A 14,712-nucleotide genomic window follows, 5' to 3' on the forward strand; every position below is an offset into this window, starting at 1 on the left:
GGTATCCCATGATCTGTGAAGAAGATTGATCTGAGGTCATTTTGGGTTCCACTCTGCTGTCCAATAAGGGTGTGTATACCAATGATGAAATGCAATCTGAGATTTACTCATGTGTCATTGCAGGCATACCAGGACAGCCTTTCTCTTAAAAAGGTGTTGTTTTATTATTATAAACACAAAGCATGTTTAATACAGGAAATTTAGAAATTATAGAAAAGTATGGAGAAGGATCTCTCACATTGACCCACCACCCTGAGAAAGCCAGAGTTAACACTTTATTTTATTTCCTTCTGTTTTTTTTTAATGCATATATCTTTGTCCACACTCTTCTTAATGGTCCTGAAAGGGGTCCTTCCTGGAAGAGCCATAAAGAAATCTGAGAGAAATGTCACAGTTCATTATGTAGCACGAGGCAGAGCTTCCTCCAGCCTCAGAAGAACGTCTCTGGTGGAAATATTTCCACATCATTCTGAAAGAAAGCAGTGATGTGATTTCTTCTAGGCTCTCCTGTAGAGGGTAGGGATTTCTTGAGCACAGAACAGGGTGTGGACTATTCAAACTTCACAGTACCAGAGAAAGGCATGGGGAAGAGGACATATTGCCTAGAGGCTGCTGTGGGCTAGGCATGGGGCTGGCACTGTACTCGTTTACTTATTCAAGAAAGACCTGAGTACCTATAGTGATGAGCACTGGAGATGCTCATTGGACCTGCATGGATCCTGCTCCGATGGAGAAAACAGTCTCCAGAGGGAGGCTAGCAGTAATCAGTGGAGAAAACAGCCAAGAAGATAACTGGGAGGGATTTGGTCTAGCCTGAGGCAGGGGTGGGGGTGGTCAGGAAAAGCTTGCCCAAAGGAAGGGGGACTGGGTCCAAATTCTAAAGACTCCCTTTAATCCTCCCACTTTGCCCTACAGCAAAGACACCCCATCAGAAGTGGGAGCCAATTTCTCATGGGCTCTTTAACTCCTTAAGAGTCTAATTTAGCCCACCGAGTAGTGAAAGGAACATTAATCAAGATAAAAGAAGCTACCTGCTGAGCTTGAAGCATAAACGAAGAAGAATCCAGAAGAGGGAGCAACTATATCTTGAAGGATAGTGAAAACTTTACAGGGGAGGTGATGTTTGATATGGGTTTTAAAGGATGAATAGGAGTTTGTCAGTCAAAAGTTGTGGAGAAAGGTAATTCACTAGTATCGAGGAAAACATGAAAGAACACAGAGATAAGAGACAGCAAGAGAGGAGATAGCAGGATAGGGGAACAGGGAGTGGTGGAGGGTAGGGGTGGGGGATGGCGAGGAGGGATAACAGGAGGTACACCTGGAAAGGTAGTCTAGATCCAGGGTGAAGATCTTTGGATGTCATGCTAAGAAGCTTGAACTTATATCTGTGGGGAAAGGAGCATTAGCTGAGTTTTTCTTTTTAAACTTTAATTTCTTTATTATATGAGCAATATATATTTGTTTTCAAAGAGTTAGATAATGCAGATAAATATAAAATCACTTGTAATACTACCAAAGATAACTACTGGCAAAAATTTGATCTTTGTCTCTCCAGAATTCTATTTATCTATTGATCTATCTCTCAGTCTATCCATCTTTTATCCATCTGTATCTTAAATAAGAACATACCATATATACAGTTTAGCTTTTAAAAATTTATTTAATAGAGGACAGACATTTTAAAATTGTCAACAAACATGTCCCCTGGTCTCATCCCTTTTATGGCTGCATGGTATTTTATTGCATGGATGCATATATAATTTGTATTTAATCAGTCTTCTATTCTTAGAGACTTGGATGACTTTCAATTTTCTCTATTGTAAACAATTCTGTAACAAAACTCTTTGCAAGTAAATACCCGTATAATTTTCTGATTCTTTCCTTTGGATAAATCCACGGGAGTGTAATTTATAGCTCCTTAGAATTTTGGATGTTTAAATATTCAGGAAAGGTTTTAAAGAGAGAAGCAGCTACAAGATTTTTTATGTAGAAAGATCACTCTGGCTGCTGGATGCTGGGAGAAGTCAGGGAACAAACTGCTGCAGGAACTAAGTGAGGGATGATGAAGACTTGAGGAAGAGAAATGAGAGAGAAATTTAGGAGATAAAAATCGATAGAAATAATTGTAATAAATGACAAAGTTAGAGAGCATAATGTAACTATCAAGTGGAAAAATTTAAGGCAGTGATATTCTCTCTTTTAAGAAATGGAGGAAGAGAAGTCTTATGGGCTTAATTGTGTTCCCCCCAAATTCATATGCTGAAGTCCTAATCCCTAATACTTTAGAATGTGACTATTTGGAATGAGGTCTTTAAAGAAGTAATGAAGTTAAAATGAGGTCGCTAGGGTGGGTCCTAACCAAATATAACTGGTGTCTATATAAAAAGAGGAAACTTGGACAAGGGTAGACACAGAGGGAAGACCATGTGAAGACAAGGGGAGAAGACAATCATCCACAAGCCAAGCAGAGAGGTCTCAGAAGGAACCAACCCTGCCAACACTTTGATTTCTGATTTCTGGCCTCCAAAATTGTGAGAAAATAAATTTCTATTGTTTAAGTCACCCAGTCCGTGGTACACTAGTCTCCCCTTATCCATGGTTTTGCTTGCCAGGTTTCAGTTACCTGCAGTCAACTGTGGTCAGAAAATATTAAATGGAAACTTCCAGAAATAAACAATTCATACATTTTATATTGCTCACCATTCTGAGTAGCATGATAAAATCTTTCACCACCCCATGCCATCCTGTTTCATGCCTTTCAGATGTGAACCGTCCCTTTGTCCAGCACAGCCTGCCCATTGGTCACTTAGTAGCCATCTAGGTTATCAGATCCGACTGTCCTGGTATCGCAGTGCTTGTGTTCAAATCCTCCTTATTTTATTTAATAAAGTTTCCAAAGTGCAAGAATAGTGATGCTGGCAATTCAGATCTGCCAAAGAGAAGCCGTAAAGTGCTTTCTATAAGTGAAAAGGTGAAAGTTCTTAACTTAATAAGGAAAGAAAATAAAAATCATATGCCGAAGTTACTAAGATCTATGGTAAGAACGAATCACCTATCCGTGAAATTGTGAAGAAAGAAAAAGAAATCTGTGCTAGTTTTACTCTCGTTCCTCAAACTGCAAAAGTTATGGCCATGTTGCATGATAGGTTCTTAAGTTAAGATGGAAAAGGCATTAATTTTATACAATAAGATGTTTTGAGAGTGAGAGAGAGACTACATTCATGTAACTTTTATTACAGTGTATTATTATAATTATTCTATTTCTTATTAGTTATTGTTATTAATCTCTTACTGTCCTAATTTATAAACTAAACTTTATAGATATGTAGGTATAGGAAAAAACATAGTACAGCTGTCCCTCAGTATCCACAGGGCGCTGGTCCCCTGTGGATACCAAAATCCACAGATGCTCAAGTCCCTTATGCGAAATGTCATAGTATTTGCATATAACCTATACACACCCTCCCTTATACGTTAAATCATCTCTAGATTACTTACAATACCTAATACAATGTAAATGCTATGTAAATAGTTGCCAGCACATGGCAAATTCAAGTTTTGCTTTTTGAAACTTTCTGGAATTTTTTTCTTTAATATTTTCAATCCATGATAGGTTGGATCAATGGATGCACAACCCATGGCTGTGGAGGGCCAACTGTATATTTAGGGTTTGGTACTCTCTGTGGTTTTAGGCATTCACTGGGGGTCTTGGATCAGATGCCCTGAGGATAAGCGGGGGCTACTATGCTATGTTACCGTGGCCCTCACAAACTAACATCACTAGAAAACAAGGAGAAGGAGAGAAGGGTGGGTTGTAATTTAAAAATGTATTTTGAATCTTCCTTCTTCATTTTCTTCATAGCCACTAATGGGTTTGTAATATTTCTGCAGAAAAGAAACTCAGCAGTATAATCAAACTCTGTTTACTAAAGATATAAAAATAGTACAACTAATCAAATCAAAATGGTATTATCAAAGGAATTCCCATCAAGTTTTCTAACCATTTACTAGATAACTCTCTCATTTGATTAAAATTTTTTCTTTTTTTATGAGCAATTGATCTTTGTAAATTTCCTGCGTGTTCCCAAGGTTAAGTGTTTTAGCCTATAATTATCCTACATTGTGTTTGTGAACCTCCAACAAGCTGCCTTCCATTCTTTGTAGACAATTTCAGCCTTGAGTTTGTTTACCTGAGTATTAACATATTTAAATGCAACTGCAGAATTCTGATGCTCAATTTTGAGTTGATATGTTGAGATGTTTCAAGAGGAAATTAATGTAGCTGATAAAATAATTTCTATAATTTTTAGGCACTTTAATAGTGTATATAAGGGTACAGCAAGAATGTTATAGAATACAGTTTTGTTCATGAGGTTATTAGAAACCTATTTATATCTGGCCGGAGTATTTCTGCTAAACATTCTGTAAAATGTTATCATTCAGGAAATCCTGCTAATTTCAGATGAAAGTGACAGATGGCATTTTCCCTGTGTGATGGCTACTTTGGGGGAGTCATAAGCTGGTTGGCTACTTCAGTTTCTGAAAGAGGGCTCATAGGCCCTCCCGGTTTCAGAAGAATCTGACTCAATCATCTCTCAAGGAAGAGTAGCCTTTATCCTGAGCTGATGGGATAAGCTATCCAAGTTTCTTCTGGCAAAAAGTATTCTAAATTGAGCTCTGTTGGACTCTGGAGACTGGAGAAGCATCCTCATGGAACTTCTCTGTACCTTCTCTGTGCTGTGGAAAGTCCATGAGGCCTGAGGCTATGATTTATCTGTGACTTAAGCTCAAGACCTCAGCTTCTCACTTTAGGAGGTTCCACTCCACTAGCCATTTTCTGAACACTTTGTGCCAGGTGCAGTCCCGGGCACTGGAAAGACCAAAAGAAATAAATCACTCTTTCCTCAAAGAGCTCACAATTTTACCAACACTTTTATCATTTTCCTAATTGTCTCTGCCGAGCATGAGAGCTGGATGATACTCTATATAAAAGATGTTTCCTGATCAAATACATGTGAGAAATTTAAGAAATGCCATATATTTTATCCCTTTCTAAGAGTCAAGTTTCTACTATAAAGATGCCCACTTAACAACTTCTAGGTAAAATATCTAGAAACAACCCAAGGAATACTCTTCAGAAAATGCTAAGCTTGTGGCACCTTCCCTTTCTGGAATTTCTGCTGCCCTTGGTCAGAAGGGTAACTTCTACTGGTTACTCTGTCAAAGTTACATCTCACCTAACCTTTTGCCCAGCATTCTTGGGTCCTTGATTACTTAGCAAGTGTTTATGTAGGCCAAACATTTTTACAGCGACCCCAAGGGCTTCTTTGAATTCTTTTCCTGTAAGGGGGTGGTTTTATTGTTTTAAATATTGCTTACAGTCAGTGCGTCACTGGCTGGGAATCTTTAGTTAAACTGAGATTTCACAGTAATAGGAACTGATTTAGTCTCTGGGGTTCATTGTGCACATTGTCAGTTGGGTTTTTGCTCAGGTTTACAAGGACAATTACAGTCCTACTGGTTTTAACCTCTCATTAGATGATGGACTCTCTGAAGGCAGGGACTGAGGTTCCTTTTCTATCTGTGTGTTGTTTGCCTGACCATCACTACATTCCCTCCTTCCCTCTGTGACTCATAGAGTACTTTCCATATCTGATGTCAAGACAATCATTTCTTTCAAGGCTGTGCGTTAGTAGCTCCCGCTTGCATGATTGTGACAATAAGGTGTTCATCAAGGTCATAACATCCTTTCTCCTACCAATTTTATCTTCAACTTAAATGTCCTTCTTTTCTTGACTGAAGGCTAGGTGGAAGAAAGTTCTAGAAAACCTCAAACTTGGCCATCTTTCCATTTTCTCAGCCTCCTTATTACTTGGGAATGTTATTTCCTGTTGTGTTTCTTGGCTCCTTAGCCCTGTTCCTGACTCATCACCATCCAGCCCCTCAAACCTCATGTGTGTAACTTGCTGAGCCACCTCTGAGCACTACACTCGGTTACTGAAAGATGGAGAAGAGGAAATGAGCCTTTGAGACACTAAGAACTAATAATAACAAAAACTTGTTTGTGGATATCAAGGTTGCTCTTCCTTCTGCCTCATCAGCTCATGTTTGTGAAGCTATTTCAACCTGAAATGGCTCTATCTTGGGAGGCACAGAAAAGAATGAGACACGGCTGAGGCTTCTCCTGTCAATGTCTCAGGTGCCTCCACTCAGTGAGCTAGGCGTCCCATTCCAAATTGGGCAGCATTGTTCAGCCTGTGAAGTTTGTGCTTGAGTCTCTTTGTGGCTCCGGGTATGATCCATTCCTAGTTCATCCATTAGTCATAACTTATTTGCTGTGACCTCTGGGAGAAAAGCAAATGAAGAAAATATGGTTCCTTCCCTTGAAGGGCTCACAGTCCAATGGTGGAAGCAGATCCCCAGCAGATCACTGCAGTGTGTAAGCGTGCGAAAGGGAAAGGATGGAGGTGCGGGGTGGGGACAGAAAGGATGCCTAATGCAGCCTGGGATGGGGTGGGGGGTGCTAGCATCAGCATCATCTTTAACTGGATCTTAAAGTAGGGGTCAATACAATTGGCAGATAGTAAATAGTTTAGGATTTGGGACCACAATGTCTCTGTCACAATTGCACAACTCTGTCATTATAGCAGGAAAACAGTCATAAACAATACGTCAGCAAATGCGTGTGGCTGTGGCTGTGCTCCAATAAAACTTTATTTTATGAAAACAGGTAGATGGGTTTGGTCTGCAGGCTGTAGTTTGCTGACATTTATCTTAAAGGATAATAATGACAACAAATAGTTATATAATGCTTCCTACATGCCAAACACAATGCATACACATATGCATACATAGGCACACACACGTGCTCATTTAATCCTCACACTAACCCTAGGATGGAGGTATCATAATCTCTATTTTAGAGTTGAGGAGTCTGAGGTATTAACGGGTTAAATTTGCAAAAGTGAAACAGCTGGCAAGTAGGGATTCAAACTCTAGGTTGGCCCTGAGGTCCATATACTTAACCATTACAATATAAGGGCGTGGGCATCTAGGCAGAGGCGGCAGCATAAGCAGAGACCCAAAGGCAGGAGACTGTATGAAGAGTGCATGGAGGGGTGCGTGGGAGGCGGAGAATGGCGAGAAATGTGGTAAGAAGGGGCAGATTGTGGGCCTTTGACCGCCATGCTGAGACGTGAAGTGCCATGCTGTCAAATACACAAGGCAGCACCCGCCACGGGGGAGGAGGTAATACATTATTCTGAGATTTGACCCTTCTCGCGGGCATTCCTGGGAGCAATGCTTTGACTGGAGGGAGAAGGAGTGAGTGCCAGGTCCCTGCAGAGGCAGGGAAAGCAGCCGGAAGCAGAGTCTTCTGGCAGATACTGGTTTTCCTAGGGGCCAGCACTGTTTGGGGGATAGCCCAGCCCCAGGAACTCTGGAAAGGTGGGAGCAGTCTAAGCACAGCTTCACTGGCCTCCCTCCTGGGTTGCCAGCCTGTTTGGCTTGGCAGAGGTAAAGCAGCACAGTTAGCCCATAAGGCCAAAATTCCTCTGCCAGACGTGAAGTTTAAGAGTCATCAGAGCCCTATAGCTGGGGAGAGTTTATAAATTCCCATACTTATTACACGCAAGGCACAAGACTGTTTATTGAGGATTTTTTTAAAAAAATTAAAGCTCCAGCTCAAGCCCCACCCACACCATTACCTTACTGAGTGAGTTATTTCTCTCTCCATCTTTTTAACGGGCCACAGTCACCCTGGTCTCTTGCCTCAGGCTCAGGGAGAGCTTTGCTGGAAATAAAAATGTCCAGCTTGGAAGGGAGCAGTCAGCTGCAGGCCAGGCTGGGCCAGTAATTGGCCGAGATGATCCTGGAGGCTCGGCTAACAGGCCCAAATTGGTCCCTAATCAAGTCTAACCTGAGAGCTGCTCACTTCCCAGGGCTGCCAATTTTCTTCTCGGGGAGAAAGAGCTGCTGGGCAGGATTCCGTGCTGCCTACATGAATGGTTCTACAATGGTTAAGGGCAGGAACACAAACCCTCTTCAGAATCCATTAGAGCATGTCATCTGCTTTGTCCTGGAAGGGGTTCGGCTTCACTCATCCCTTGGTTTCCTGGTGTCAAGGTCTCTGCCTAGCTTCAGGGAACTCTGGAGAGGCTGGAAGTCCAATTGATGCCAGGATTGCTGGCAATTTTAATAATCACCTTGACACCCCTTGCACTTGATGTACATCAGGGGACTCTTCATACACATGGACCCAAGGACAATTCTGTGTGTTGGCCCAGCAGGCATTATAATTCCCATTTTGCGGATGAAAGAGAATCCCCATTATACAGATGAGAGGGAAACCTCCAGTTTGAGGATGAAGAAACAAACACTCAGAGAAGTCAAGCAACCTACCTGTCCAAGGTCCCACAGCAGCAGGTCCTGTGTGAAGCTGAGGCTAGACTCCAAGGTTCCTCTCTCTTGGTTTGGGCTCTTTTTCTTTGGTGCTTTTCTTCCATGTGAGCAGGCTGACTTGTGGATTTCTGGGCTGATGTGCTCTGATTAAATGGGCCCTGGGCCTGGCTTAGCCAGGGGCTGGGAGCAGCAGGAGATGTGTTGCTGGGACAGGTGGTGGCCTATGAGAGGGAATGTCACCAGAGGTCAGGACATGTAGGTGTGTACAGGAGTAGAGAGGTGGGCATTGTTGCCAGGCAACTAATCCCACACTGCCGCAGTTACCTAGGTGATGGTGGAATGAAGAGGATCCGGATGATCCCAGGACTGGGTATGAATTCCAATCCTTCACTGCATCCAGGACTTGGGGGAAGGATTCCTCCTTCTTCTGCTGATTATCTTCCTCTAGTTATCTGGTCCTCACTGCAGTGCCAGAATGCCCCTTCCTTCCAGTTATCACTCTTACTTCCTTTACCCCCATGAATGAATCTGCCTGTAGATCCCACGCCCAACCCCAATCCCTGCCTCCCAGTTTGCCTCAGATTCTGAACCTTGGAGGACAGAGCCCAAGCAAAATAAAGTCAATGTACATTTATCAGTTTCCTGGTAAACAGGAAACCTGTCCTGGGTCTTCACATTCTTTAACTCATCTAACCTGTGAGTTGGACTTGTGCTGGCTCAGGCTGGCTTGCAAGAGCCAAGTGGGCACAGCTTACCAAGTCAGCATCCAATGATGCCATGTTGGTAACTTGAAGTCAGCTGTGATGAGAGTATTGACACCACAGAAACCAGCAAACACCACAAACCAGGGCTATTTTTAGTTCAGAAATCTGACTGTTAAACATTTACTGGCACACCATTTTAGTCTTCTACACAACTCAGTGAGAAAAGTCTTGCTATTTTCACTTTATAGGTGGAAAACGGAGACTGAGTGAGCATAATTAATTTGTTCAAGGGCATTCAAATAGCAAGTAGATTCAGCATTTGAACCAGTGCCAATCTGATCCCAAAGACTTTGCTCTTTTCATGCTACTCCATTTATGGTCCTGGTAATGCTTAAATTACAGGTATCAGAGATGGGGATGCTGCTGGTCTAAGCACAAGTCACATACAATTTTGAAAGCCCCTTTATATGTTCCAAATACTCTAATACTCATGATATTGCTTGATCTTCACAACCATCTTGTGAAGTAGGTAAGTATCGTTAGTTCCACCTGAAGTTGAAGAAATTGACACCTGGTCACATCTGTAACAGATGGCGAATTTGAGACTGGAACCCTTGTAACTAATTCTTGGTTTAGACTTCTTTCCATCATACAATGTGGCCTCTAACCTTGACAAAACAGATCCTAGCTAATCAAACACTTCACCAAACTATAATTTTAATTTTTCCTCTGCTTTTTGTGGGCGGATATGATGTAAAACACAATGAAGCAGCCTCATATAAAGGATTTATTAGTAAGAAAGAAAAGATACAAACTAGGATCAGGCCATATCTAAGTCAACCAAGTCCCTGCCTTTTTCTGGGTCCTAATCTGTAACATGGTGGGAGCAGGGGAAAAGGAAGGAGTGGCAAGAAGACAAGGGCCCAGATAAGAGAGCCTCGACATTCAGAGATTCTTGGATTCCCACTGCTTGTAGTCCTGGACAGTGAGAAGTGTGTTCAAAGAGATCATTTTTGCAAGTGGTTCCTTCCTAGAAAGACTCTAATTCACCACATTCTTTGCACAGGCAAATACAGAAAAGAGATCCAGACATTGTTGCAAATTGATCAACTACCAAGGTTGAAATGGGAGGGCTTTCTCTTTAACTCTGAGTAAAATGGAGAAGAACATTTAAGAAAATCCCCAGGTTCAAGTTCTGGTTAACTAAGGTCGAACCATGGCTGGGTGAAGGCAGAACAAGCCAGCAAGCTGTCTGTGGGCTTATGAGAACTGTGGGAGTGGAGTCAACATATACCTCTGCAGCTCTGCCACGGATCGACCATGTTCACCTTGGCTTCTCTGAACTCCAGTTTCAGGCTTTATGAACAAGGGTGAATGAAATGGGCTATATATATTTGTTTTGAGAATTTAAGAAAATGGGATAACCAATGTAAAAGCTCACAGTGGGTATTCCATAAATGTATTCAATAAATATTTTTCCACTGAATATGTTATCCCATGGCTTGTTCTTGAGGAGTTAACTCTTGACTATTCTTTGTCAAAAATCCACTTGATGTGGCATAAAAAGGGTCAAGTTTGATTCAGCAATTCAACTGATTGTCCTCTTTTTTGCAAGCCTGTTTAGGGAATGAGGCTATTCTGCTTCCACCTCCCTGGTGGCATGGTGCCCAGCTGCTTTCTGTAGGCAATGGTGTGAAAAAGATTTTAATAGTCAGTCATGCCCTAGAGTGGGCAGAGCTTATAATTTTCCATGACTTACTATGCTCAGCCCCAATTACTCTTGATTGAATATATATATTTTTAAATCACCTCATTAATAGTGGTACTTGTGATTTCACCTTCTGTTTCTAATAGAAATCTACCATTTTTCATTCGATGGTTTCTTAGCCAAGTGGGAAAAGGACAGCTAGGATAAAAATTGATCCACTGAAAAGAGTTTATGAAAAATCTGGGCAGGAAAATGTTTTCAAAACTCATGTCAGTGACACAAAGGGCTTACCCTGAGGCCATTTTCTTTCCTTCTACTATCTCACTATCCCAGTTATCCATTAGCCATTCTGGTAATCTTTTAGCCCATGAATTACTTTATTTGTGCAACGTAGCGAGCCCAAGAGCTGGAGGAAAAAGAGATTAAGAGAGTTAATGGACACGAAATGCTTGCAACTGTGCCCAACATGCAGAAATTTCATCAGTGCTCAGCCACAAGGATCTCCACTTTGAAAGTGAGTGGACAAACCTGCAAACTGAGGTGTTGGTACAGTTTGTCTTCCAGGTTTTCAGCTTGCCGTCTTTATGTTCCCATACTTTCCACCTCTTCCTCAACTTTAGCCAGTTTCCCTATATGCTCCCCACATCCTTCCCATAAAATCCCACTCTAAGGAAAGGATCTGATGGATTTATTCACAATAAGGAGTCCAGGAAGGATATTGCTCTGCATGATCCCTCGGTAGGAATGGGCTTGGAACCATTAGGTTCCCTTTAGAGAGAAAATCCCATTGGAGTTTCAAGCCTATTGTAGTTGTAGGAATTCGCTCCTGGGAAAGTCACATAGTTTGGGGTAATGGAATAGGAGTTAACTCACATAGTTTCACTGGTCACTGCAGCTGGTCCTCATTGAACCAACAGGGCAATGAGCAGGTGGGCTGGGCAGGTCTCATTGAACCAACAGGGAAGGAAACAGGATGAAACAAGGTCACACACACCAGCGACCTAAGCATTTAATGAAATGATACATTCTTCTAGACCTCTGCCAAATAAGATGCCTTCCCAACACTCATTGGCTATGGCTAGAGTCTCCCCATTTTCCCAGAAGAGCTTTAGAAATGTACTTCTGCTACAGTGCTCAACCAGGCCATATCTCCTGGGCTTTCTGATTCTGCATCAGCCTTGATGAAACACTTTTAGCAGGGTTTTATGCAGCAATCTCTGTGTCATCAGTTCTCCAAATAAAAACAACCCCAAGAAATCCACAGAATGAATCAGCCTTCTCAACACTGCTCAGGTGTAGGCCTGTATATTTTGCAGGCTCAGTGTCCTTTGTCCCTGTGTCAACTCCTGTGCCAGTGGGCTCAGAGCCACCAGCAAGTGGCTGTAGTTACTTCTGCTGCCATGGGCTCAGGGTTGCCATGGATGCCCATCTGGGAGCTCTTGATGGGAAATTGGAAGAGAACTGAGACCTGAGTAGGGCTGAGAAAAACTATTCATGACATCTGCAGAGTCCGGTTGGGAGGAGTGTGACATACTGGGAAGAACACAGGCTCTGGAGTCAGGAGACCTGAGTTCAAACCCTGACTGCTTGTCACAAATCCTGTGTGAGTTGGACAAGTCTTTTCATCACTATGGACCTCAATTTTACTTATCTGTGACAAGGAAATGGTTATCTCTGCACTGATAATGCTGAAGAGTTGCTTTGAGCATCAGTTGAGGTCCTAGCCTGATGCTAAGATCAAGGGGGAGATGCCTCTTGGCTCTCGGCTTGAGTTTTCCAAAGGAGTTGCAGAGAATCAGCTGACATTGCCTGAAGAGCAGGGAGGGGGTGAACTTGACGGCTGCTCTTCTCTCCCCAGGCCTGTGGAGCTGGGCAGAAAAGTGTCCCAAGAAAGTCTTCCCTGGCACCAGGTGAGATTTGCAAAGATGGGACCCTTGGGCTGAGTGTAAGACCAGATTGTGGAGGGGAAATTGATAGAAATTACAACTGACAGGTCACAGATTTAAACATTTATTGACTCCAGCTAACTACGCATACTTATTCCAGTGCTACATACATTGACTTTGATCTCATACACACTCTCTCTCAAGATGTCACAAATGCTTGGATGTTACACACACTCAGCCTGTTACACAAACACACCCATGCAGATGTTACACATAATTTCTCAGATGTCACCCACACTCACTCAGATGTCACAGACATTCAATAATAGACTAGCCATACATGTGCTGTTCGGCTTCCCCACTGTCTTAGGTATTATTTGGTTACATGAGACCAAGCCCACTCAAACCAGTTTAGGCAAAAAGAGGATTTATTGGAAAGATTAAAGCTATGTCACAGAACTCAGCCAGGTCTCTTGAGGGAGTCGGGGTCCAGGGTGTGACTTTTTCTCTCTTGTTCGGGGGGCGGAGGGGAGGGGCACATAGGTTCTGCCTCTCTCTGAGTGTGTGGTTCATTCTTCTGTTTCTCCTCTGGCCAGTTTTCTTTTCTCTACCTCATTCAGGTCATCATAGCTGTACCTACATGTTAATTCAACTTTTATTATTATTATTTTTTTAATATCATGATAGATATTAATATCACCATGTGTCTCTGTTCTTAGAGACTAATCAAGGGCTACCCATGGGTCTTCCATTTTAACATCTAAGGTAAACTTTATGTGTTTTTAATCATGAGGCAAAACTTTTCATTATAGAAAATTAGAAAAAAATATAGAAAATCAGCAAAAAGAAAATCAGTACCTATTGTTACACTCAGTGATAACTTCCACAAAAATGTTACTTATTTTATGCTCGTCTTTCTTTCTGTGTGATTATTTTTACAGTTGTGATATAAAATAGTATAATTTATAATTAACAAATTTTTCATCTTCTGTGGAAATGTGGTTGAAGATATCTTCCTTGAAGCACATACTCTCAAGTGAGCCAATCAAGACTCTCATGCCTTGGGATGGGCCCTGGTCCACCTTTGTCTCAGTGAAGGACCAGGGGTCTTTAGGCTTCTCAGGTAAACTGTGTTTGACTAGGTTGGGCATCTTTCTTAACTCATTGACACACCTGCATGCCCAGGAATCCTGTTGGGCCTTCATCCCTATAATATTTCTGATTTGAGCAATTCCTGGCTTTCTAACCAGGGGTCCAGAGCTGAGTTTCAGGTTCTCAGGGAATCACTCCATAATTGTATGCCACATTTTGTAGGTTTGCATCTTTTCTGGAGGTGAGACTCCACAGCTTTCATCAGATTCTCAGAGATATCCACGATTCAGAAATTCTTGTCCACCATCCATGGCAGAGACCATCCAGCCTGCAGAGGCCTCTGCCGTCCTGGTTTCCAGCCAGCAAGGCCCAGGCCTAGCCAGAAAGAACACCCAGAGAAAGAAACCAGCTTATCCCTTCTTCCTCCAGTTTTCTTTTCTTAAACTTTTGTTTTCATTTTGAAGGTCTGATGCACATTATTCTAAACGGTTAAAAGGGGTGAGAACCTTCCCACACAGAAGAAAATGGAATTGGTATGCAAAGTAGGCCCAGTCTTGAATAATTAATTCTGATTTGCATGTTCAGATGAGCCTTAGAGCTGCCCTGGCAGCCAGGAGGGAATTCAGATGCAGGAAGGTGGAGGGTGGCTGCCCAGTGGGGGAGATTCAGCTTCTCCGGGGCCTCCATTGCCTTTCTCAAGTCAATTCTTTGGTCTATTGGAGCTGTGAAAACCCCAGGTGATGCAGAATTAAGGCTCAGGGAGGGAAGTGTCTTGCCCAAACTCACACAGCAGGTTAGTGACAGGAAGTATCACATGGTGGTTAATAGTACAGACCCAGGGATTCTTGGACCACCAAAATTCTCATCCCATTACTTACCAGTTATGTAACCTTGGCAAGTTACTTAAGTTCTCTAAGCCTCG

Source organism: Physeter macrocephalus, chromosome 16 (genome assembly GCF_002837175.3).
Source record: "Physeter macrocephalus isolate SW-GA chromosome 16, ASM283717v5, whole genome shotgun sequence".
Taxonomy (NCBI): Eukaryota; Metazoa; Chordata; class Mammalia; order Artiodactyla; family Physeteridae; genus Physeter; species Physeter macrocephalus.